We start from the raw sequence: 9,470 nt of genomic DNA on the forward strand, positions 1-9,470 counted from the left end.
ACCTCCTCCACCTCCTCCTCCTCCTCCAAATCCACCTCCTCCTCCTCCTCCAAATCCACCTCCTCCACCTCCTCCACCTCCTCCACCTCCTCCTTCTTCAACTCCACCTCCTCCTTCTTCAACTCCACCTCCTCCACCTCCCTGTCCTCAGGCTCTGGCAGCGGTGCATCCCATGGCAGCGGGACCTCTCTTGGCTCCTCCTTCAGCTTGCAGAACACACTGCTCTCACCCAGGGGCATGATGGTCGCCAGACCCTGAAGACAGAAGAGGGGTGGCTCCTCAGGGGGAGGCCCAGCCCACCCAGACCCCGAGCTCCCAGGCCTGAGAGCGGGGCCGCGTGGGGGTTGGGGGCCGAGGGGTCCCCTCTGGGGTGGGATGGGCGAGCCCCCGGCCCCACGCGCGGAGCACGCACCTCGCCTGGACAACCGACTGGCACGCGGCCGCGCCTCCTCTGCTCTGTGAGCTCAGGACTCCTGCCTCAGACCAAGGCCTCAACTGCAGAGCTCGCAGAGCCCCTGGAAGAGGGAGGGAGGGGGGGAGGGAGGGGGCGCCTCAGGGTCTCAGGGTGGGTGCAGACCGCGAGCATCGTCCCGGGCCCCCACCCCCCACTGCGGCCAGGAGATTCTGGCCAGGACTCTGGGCGGCCCCGCCCCGGGAGCCCCCACCCCCCCCACCCCCCATCCAGCCTGGGCCTGCCCCTTCTGGGCCTCCGCTGACAGCCAGAGCGGACCCGAGCGGCAGGGCAGGCAGGCCTGGGCCCTACGCAGGTGTCCTGGGCTGCGAGGCAGCGCCTCCTCTCTCCCCTGCACCCCGGCCAGGGCCCGGGATCCTGCCTCGGCTGACCGGGGTCCAGCCCCGCACACCAAGGCCCTCCCCTCGCCCAGACCCACCGCGGGGGCGGCTTTCCGAGGGCGGCCCCGGGGCTGGGGTCCAAGGGGCCTCCGGCCGTCCTCCCGCAGGGCTCTCCCGGGGAGCCCCGGGCCCGCTGCCTCCCACCACAACCCTCACGGCCCGGCGAGGTCCGGGCCAAGGCGGCTGGCGTCGCACGAGGCGACCAAGTCCGGGGAGGCCCGGGGCCGATGGCGGGGGGCTCACGTGGCTTCCTTGGGGGTCCCTCAGCCCTATCCTCTCGTCCCCATCCGGACTCCCTGGGCGGCCTGGGCCTCGGGCTCTGCCGCCTGACGCCGGCTCCTCGCGCGCAACCAGCTCTCAGTCGGGCTGGGACCCAGAGCCCGAGTCCGCCCACGCCTCACGCCCTGGTCACAGTCGTCGTGGGCGCGCCGCCCTGCGGCCTCCACCGCCGCCCCCACCGCCGGACTCATTCCCCTCTGGGTCCCGGCCCCCTCGCTCCTCCCGCTGGGCCTCACCTCGAAGCCCACGAGGCTCTGCGCCCTTCCCGCGCCTGACGGGATTCGAGGCGCGGCCGGAAGACGCCGACGCCGACGCCGACGCCGACGCCGACGCCGACGCCGAGGCCCCCTCGCCCCGCCCCGCCCCGCCCCGCCCCGCCCCGCCAGTCTCTTGAGACCCGGATGCGGAAGTCCAGACACCCCGCGGGGCCTCATTCCCACTAGGGGCTTCCCTAGGCTGCCGCTAGGGGTCGCCTTCCGGGCCGGGGCCTGCGTTCTGGGGGCCAGAGTCCCTCCCTCGGTGTTCCCTCCGTGGCCTCCTGCACCCCGGGGACGGCCTGTGTGCGTGGCCGCTGACGATGGGAACTCGTGCCCCTCAGACCGGGGTCTGAAGGTCTCTGGGACGCACCGCCCAGGCTCAGTGACGGGGCGCCGGCCACCTCTGGCCGCCCGATGCAGGGGCTCCCCGGGCCTGCGGCACGGACTGACTTCGTAGCTCTGGGCTGGGGTGGACCTGGTCTCCTGACAGCACCTGGGCCCTCCTCCCCTCTGCCCACCGGAGCGGCTGCTCCCAACAGACAGCGGGTCCTCGGTTCTCCCCAGCTCACCCATCCGACCCCCACTCCCCCGTCCAGGTGATCCGAGACCCGGATGCCCAAGTCCAGCCTCGCCCAGTGTCCCCATCCCTCCCGGGGGCCTGCGCGGACTGACTCTGTTGTGGGGTCCAGGCTCCTTTGCCTGCAGGTCCCTCTGTTCCTCATTAGGAATCGCCCCGGGACACGGGCCCTGCCCTCTGCCCACCTGAGGTGTCCCAGCCACCCCCCGCCCCCTGCGCCTCCTCCGGTGTCTCTGAGACCCGGCTGCGGAAGTCTGGCCCGACTCTCCTCCGCGAGTCCCCATGCCTCCCAAGGGCCCTTCTCAGAAGGCCTGAAGTCTTGAACTTTGGGGCGTCCCCTCTGTCCTGGGGGCCCGAGTCCCTCAGTCCTCCCTCTGACCCCCACCTGGACACCGTGGCCCCGTCCTGTGTCCCTGCCGTTTCCTGACCTAGGATCCTGTCCCTCACCCCAAGGTCCTCAGCTTCCTCAGATCCCCGAGGCACAGTTGAGTGGACGGGGCCTGCGGCCACCCTCTACACGTACCCCGGCACCCACGGCCCAGGCTGATCTCCTCTCCCCGGGGCGGGATGGGCCCTGCGGATCGCCATGAAGTCCCCACACCTGCTGCAGAAGAGCCTGGGCCCGTCCCCCCTATTATTCCTGCCGCCCCGCCACACACACTTCCGACTTTTCTCTCTTCCAACTGTTCCTGCTGGTTACTTGGTCCTGCTCAGATAGGCCTGAACAAAGCCTCCTGTTTTCTTGCTCCTAGGACAAGTTGTCCTCAGAGGAGTGTCTCAGTTGGTAGCCCCCCTTCTATTCCTCCCCCCTCTCTTCTTGCTTTGGTCTCTTCTAGCTGTTCTTGCTGGTTGGTTGGTTCTGCTCCGACAGGGCCCCAACAAAGTGTTCTATTTTCTTGACCCCATGTCATGTTGTCCTCAGAGTACTGTTGCAGTTGGTAGCCCCCCACCCCCCCCCCCCCGTTTATTCCTGCCACACCCCCCCACACACATTTCTTGCTTTGGTCTCTTCCAAGTGTAATCACTGGTTTGTTGGTCATGCTCAGATATGTCCCAGCAAAGAGTCCTGTTGCCTTGTCCCCAACACAAGTTGTCCTCAGAGTAGGGACTCAGTTGGCAGCCCCCCTATTACTCCTGCTCCCTCCCACTTACCGGTTTGGTCTCTTCCAACGATTCCTGATGTGTAGTTGGTCCTGCTCAACAGGCCCCAATAAAGAGTCCTGTTTTCTTGCCCCCTGGGTCAAGTAGTGTTCCGAGTAGGGTCTCAGTTACTAGCCCCCTTTCATTCCTGCTCACCACACTTCCTGCTTTGGTCTCTTCCAACTCTTCCTGCTGGTTAGATGGTCCTACTCAGATTGGCTCCAAATAAGAGTCTTAATTTACTTGCCCGCTTTGTCCAGTTGTTCTCAGAGTATGGTCTCAGCTGGTAGCCCCCCTTTTATTCCTGCCCTCCAATTCCTGCTTTGGCCTCTTCCAACTGTTCCCACTGGTTAGTTGGTCCTACTCAGATTGGCCCCCAAAGAGTCCTATTATCTTGCCGCCAGGTTAAGTTGTCCTCAGAATTGGGTCCCATTTGGCAGGCCCCCTCTTATCCCCCCCCCCATTCCCGTTTGGTTCTCTTCCAAAGGCTCCTGCTGGTTATTTGCTCCTGCTCAGATAGGACCGAACAAACAGTCTTGTTTTCTTACCATCTAGATCAAGTTGTCCCCAGAGTAGGGTCTTACTTGGTAGCCCCCCCCTTTTTTTTCCCTGCCCTCCCACTCTGTCTACTTTGGTCTCTTCCAACGGTTCCTGCTTGTTACTTGGTCCTGCTCAGATAGGGCCCAACAAAGAGTCCTATTTTCTTTCCCCCAGGTCAAGTGGTCATCAGAGTAGGGAGTCGGTTGGTGCCCCCACCCTTTTATTCCTATTGCCCACCCCACACTTCCTGCTTCGGTCTTTTCAACCTGTGCCTGCTGGTTAATTGGTCCTGCTCAGATAGGCCCCAACTACGAGTCCTATTTTTATTCCACTAGGTCAAGTTGACCTCAGAGTAGGATTTCAGGTGGTAGCCTCCCCTTTTATTCCTGCCTCCCCCTTCCTGCTTTGGTCTCTTCCAACTGTTCCTATAGGTTAGTTTGTCCTGCTTGTGTATGTCTCCACAAAGAATCCTATTTTCCTGCCCCTAGGACAAGTTGTCCTCACAGTTGTGTTTAATTTGGCACCCCCCTTTTGTACCTGCTGACCACGCCCCCCCCACACACACTTCCTGCTTTGGTCTCTTTCAACTGCTCCTGCTGATTAGTTGGTCTTGTTCAGTAAGGCCCAACAAAAAGTCCTGTTTTCTTGGCCCCAGGTCAAGTTGTCCTCAGAGTTGGGTTTAAGTTTGTAGCCCCCCTTTTAGTGCTCCCCCCCACACACTTCTCACTTTGGTCTCTTTCATCTCTTCCTGCTGGTTAGTTGGCCCTGCTCAGATAGGCTGCACCATGATTCCTGTTTTCTTTCCCCCCAGGTCAAGTTGTCTCCAGAGTAGGGTCTTAGTTGGTAGCCCCCTTTTATTCCCGATCCACCCAGTTCCTGCTTTGGTATCTTCCAAGTGTTCCTGCTGGTTAATTGTTCCTTCTCAAGTAGGCTGCAAGAAACAGTCCTAATTTCATGCCCCTAGGTCACATTGTTCTCAGCATCTGGTTTAATTTGGCAGTCCCCTTTATATTCCTGCCACTCCTCCAAACACACTTCCTGGTTTGGTCTCTTCCAACTGTTCCTGCTGGTTAGTTGGTCCAGCTCACATAGGCACGAACCAAGAGTCCTGTTTTCTTGCCCCCGAGGTCACGTTGTCCTCAGAGTAGGGTGTGTGTTGGTTGCCTCCCTTGTTTCCTGCCCCCCCCCCACTTCCAGCTTTGGTCCATTCCAACTGGTCTATTGGTTACTTGGTCCTGCTCACATGGGCCACAAAAGGGAGTCCTGTTTTCTTGCCCCCAGGCCAAGTCGTCCTCAGATTAGGGTCTCAGTTGGTAGCCCCCGTTTATACCTGCCCCGGCAAACTTCTCGCTTTGGTCTCTTCAAGTACTCCTGGTGGCTAGTTGGTCCTGGTCAGATAGGCCCCAACAAAGACCCCTGTTTACTTGCCCCAGTTCAAGTTGTCCTCAGAGTAGGGTCTTCGTTGGTAGCCCCCCTTTTACTCATGCCTCCCACACTTCCTGCTTTGGTGTCTTCCAGCTCTTCCTGCTGATTAGGTAGTACCGCTCAGATAGGCCAGAAGGAAGAACCCTGGTTTCTTGCCCCCCAGGTCACGTTGTCCATAGAGTAGGATCTCAGTTGGTGTCCACTTTTATTCCTGCCTCCCCATTTCCTGCTTTGAACTCATCCAACTGTTCCTGCTCGTTAGTTGGTCCGACTCAGATAGGCCCCAATAAGAGTCATGTTTTCTTGCCTCGTGTGTCAAGTTGTCCACAGGGTAGCATCTCAATTTGTAGCCCCCCATTTGTTCCTGCCCCCCCCCACCTTCCTGGTTTGGTCCTTCCAGATTTTACTGCTGGTTGGTTGGTTCTGCTCAGATAGGCCACAACAAAAAGTCCTACTTTCTTGCCCCCAAGTCAACTTGTCCTCAGAGTAGGATTTCAGTTTGTAGTCCCCCTTTTATTCCCTCCCCACCCCACTTCCTGCTTTGGTCTCTTCCAACTGTTCCTGCTGGTTAGTTCGTCCTTATCAGATAGGTCCCAACAAAGAGCCCTGTTTTCTTGCCCCCTAGATCAAGTTGCCCTCAGAGTATGGTCTCAGTTACTAGCCCCCCCTTTTATTCCTGCCCCCCACACTTCCTGCATTAGTCTCTTCCAACTGTTCCTGCTGGTTAGACATCAATCTCAGATAGCCCCCCCCCCAAAATGTCCTGTTTTATGGTCCCCAGAGTCAAGCTGTCCTCAGAGTACAGTCCCAGTTGGGAGCACCATTTTTATTGCTGCCCCCCCCCCCGACACTTCCCGCTTTGGACTGTTCCAACCCTTCCTGCTGGTATAGTTGGTACTGCTCAGATAGGCCCCATCAAGGAAACATATTTTCTGCCTCCTAGGTAAAGTTGTTTCCAGAGTAGGGTCTTAGTTGGTAGCACCCCTTTTATAGCTCCCCCCCCACCACCACTTCTCAATTTGGTCTCTTGCAACTGTTCCTTTATCCTGCTCAGTTAGGTAGGCCCCAACAAAGAGTCCTATTTTCATGCCCCTAGGTCAAGCTGTCCTCAAAGTAGGGTTTAATTGGTAGCCCCCTTTTTATTCCTGCCACCACCACCCCCAACACACAGTTCCTGCTTTGTTCTCTTCCAACTCTTACTACTGGTTAGTCGGTACTGCTCAGATAGGCCCCCAAATAATCGTGTTTCCTTGCCCCCAGGTCAAGTTGTTCTCAGAGTTGGGTATAAGGTGGTAGCCCCCGCTTTTATTCCTGTACCTCACACACTTCCCTTCTTGGCCTCTTCCAACTTCTCCTGTTAGTTAGTTGGTCCTGCTCAGATAGGCCCCAACAAAAAGTCCTGTTTTCTTACCCCCAGATTAACTTGCCCTCAGAGTACTGTCTCCATTGGTAGCCCCCTTTTTATTCCTGTCCCACAACGCTTCTTGCTCTGGTCTCTTCCAACTGTTCCTGCTGGTGAGTGCGTCTTCTCAGATAGCCCCGGAGAAAGAGTCCCGTTTCTTGCCCCCAAGGTCACGATGTCCTCAGAGTAGGGTCTGACTTGGTTGCCCCTGTTTTGTGTCTGAACCCCCACACTTCTCGCTTTGGTCTCTTCCAACTCTTCCTGCTGATTAGTTGATCCTGCTCAGAGAGGCCCAGACCAAGTTTCCTGTTTTGTTGCCCCCCCAGGTCAAGTTGTCCTCAGAGTAGGGTCTCAGTTGGTTGCCACCATTTTATTTCTTCCCCCCCAATTCCAAGTTTGGCCTCTTCCAACTGTTCTTGTGGGTTAGTTGGTCCTGCTCAGATAGGTCCCCCAAGAGTCCTGATTTATTGCCCCTAGGTCAAGTTGTCCTCAGAGTAGGATCTGAGTTGGTAGACCCCCTTTGATTCCTGCTCCCCCCCCACACACTTCCCACATCGGTGTGCTCCAACTGTACCCGCTGGTCGGTTGGTCCTGCTCAGATAGGCCCCACCAAGAGTCCTGTTTTCTTGATCCCTAATTCAAATTGTCCCCAGGGTAGTGTCTCAGTTTGAAGCCCCCCTTTTATTCCCTCCCCCACCACTTCCCGCTTTGATCCCTACCAACTACTCCTGCTGCTTAGTTGGTACTTCTCAGATAGGCCCCAGTAAAGAGTCCTATTTTCCTGCTCCAGGTCACATTGTCCTCAGAGTAGGGTCTCGGTCCGTAGGCCCCTTTGAAGCCAACACCCCTCTTTGGTCTCTTCCAAATTCTCCTGCTGGTTAGTTGGTCCTGGTCAGATAGGCCCTAACAAAGAGTCCTGTTCTCTTGTTCCAGGTTGTCCTCAGAGTAGGGTGTAAATTGGTAGCCCCACTTTTATTGCTGTCCCCCCCCCCCACATGTCCCACTTTGGTCTGCTCCAACTGTTCCTGCTGGTTTGTCGGTCCTGCTTAGGTAGTCCTCCACAAAGAGTCCTGTTCTTGCCCTCGAGGTCAAGTTTTCCCCAGAGTAGGGTCTCAGTTGGTAGCCTCCCGTTTCATTCCTTCCTCCCCACACATTCTGCTTGGGTCTCTAACAACTGTTCCTGCTGGTTAGCTGGTCCTGCTTAGATAGGCCCCGCAAAAGAGTCCTGTTTACTTGCCCCCAAGGTCATGTTGTCCTCAGAGTAGTGTGTCAGTTGGGAGCCCTCCTTTTATTAATGCCCCTCCCAACTGCCACTTCCCACTTTGGTCTGTTCCAAGTGTTCCTGGCGGTGAGTTGTTCCCTTTCAGATAGGTCCCAACAAAGAGTCCTATTTTCTTGTCCCCAGGTCAAGGTGTCCTTAGAGTTGGATTTAAGTTGGTAGCCCCCCTTTTATTCCTGCACCCCACACACTTCCCTCCTTGGTCTCTTCCAACCTCTTCTGTTGGTTAGTTTGTCCTACTCAGGCAGGGCCCAACAAAGTGTCCCATTTTGTTGCCCCCTAGAAAATGTTGTCCCCAGACTAGGGTCTCATTTGTAGCGTCCTTTTCATTCCTGCCCCCCTCCAATTCCTATCTCTTCCAACTGTTCCTGCTGGTTAGTTGGTCTTGCTCAGATAGGCCCAAAGAATAAGTCATGTTTTCTTGCCCCCAGGTAAATTGTCCTCAGAGTTGGGTTTAAGTTCGTAGCCCACCTTGTTTCCTGCGCCCCACACGCTTCCCTCCTTGGTCTCGTCCAACCGCTCCTGTTGGGAAGTTTGTCCTGCCCATATGGGGCCCAACAAAGATTCCTGTTTTCTCTCCCCTAGGTCATGTTGTCCCCAGAGTTGGTTCTCCTTTGTAGCCTCCCTTTTTATTCCTGCTCCTCCCATTCCTGCTTTGTTCTCTTCCAACACTTCCTGCTGTTTAGTTGGTCCTGCTCAGATAGGCCCCAAGAATAAGTCATGTTTTCTTGCCCCAAAGTAAGTTGTCCTCAGAGTTGGGTTTAAGATGGTAGCACCCCTTTTATTCCTGCACCACACACAATTCCCTCCTTGGTTTCTTCCAAAATTCTCCTTGTGGTTACTTGGTCTTGCTCAGATACGCCCAAAGAAAGAGTCTTGTTTTCTTGCCCCCTAGGTCAGGTTGTCCCCAGAGTAGGGTCTTAGTTTGTCGCCCCCTCCCTTTATTCCGCCCCCCCACCCCCACACACTTCCTGCTTTGGTCTCTTCCAACTGTTCCGGGTGGATAGTTTGTCCTGCTTAGATAGGCCCCAACAAAAAGTGCTGTTTTCCTGCCCTCAAATCAAGTTGTCCTCAGAGTATGATTTCAGTTGGTAGTCCCCCTTTTACTACTGCCACCCCCCGACACACACTTGCTGATTTGGTGTCTTTCAACTGTTCTGCTCGTTAGATGTTCCTTCTCAGGCCCCAACAATACTCCTGTTTTCTTGCCCCGAGTTCAAGTTGTCCTCAGAGTTGAGTTTCAGTTTGGATCCCCTCCCCCATTATTCCTGTTTCCCACATACTTCCCTCTTTGGTCTCTTTCAACTGTTCCTGCTGGTTAGTTGGTCTTGCTCAGAGAGGCCCCACCAAGATTCCTGTTTTGTTTGTTTTGTTTTGTTTTGTTTTGTTTTGCTCCCTAGGTCAAGTTGTCCCCAGGGTAGGGTCTCAGATGGTAGCCTCCCCTTTTATTCCTGCCCGCCCACACTTTCTGGTTTGGTCTCTTCCAACTGTTCCTGCTGGTTACTTGTTCTACCTAGATAGGCCTCAACAAAAATCCTATGTTCCTGCGGCCTAGATCAAGTTGTCGCCAGAGGAGGGTCCTAGTTGGTAGCCTCCTCTTTGATTTCTGCCCCCCACCCACACACACACTTTCTGCTTGGGTCTCTTCCAAATGTTCCTGCTTGTTAGTTGGTCTTGCTCAGATAGGCCCCAACAAAAAATCCTGTTTTTTTGCGCCCA

General features: G+C 56.4%; 1 long non-coding RNA gene across 2 annotated transcripts; it reads right to left on the reverse strand.

Moving 5' to 3' along the window:
- Nucleotides 1-92: 92 nt before the first annotated feature.
- Nucleotides 93-7,452, reverse strand: LOC122478593. Of its 2 annotated transcripts, none has more exons than XR_006296108.1 (3): nt 3,118-7,452; nt 413-515; nt 93-254 (listed from the first exon to the last, which is right to left on the reverse strand). It is a non-coding gene; the product is annotated as an uncharacterized LOC122478593 (long non-coding RNA). The 2 variants fall into 2 exon arrangements; XR_006296107.1 differs by lacking the exon at nt 3,118-7,452 and adding an exon at nt 1,368-1,456.
- Between the last annotated feature and the right edge of the window lie 2,018 nt (nt 7,453-9,470).

The sequence above is a fragment of the Prionailurus bengalensis genome, unplaced genomic scaffold, assembly GCF_016509475.1.
Source record: "Prionailurus bengalensis isolate Pbe53 unplaced genomic scaffold, Fcat_Pben_1.1_paternal_pri Un_scaffold_100, whole genome shotgun sequence".
Taxonomy (NCBI): domain Eukaryota; kingdom Metazoa; phylum Chordata; class Mammalia; order Carnivora; family Felidae; genus Prionailurus; species Prionailurus bengalensis.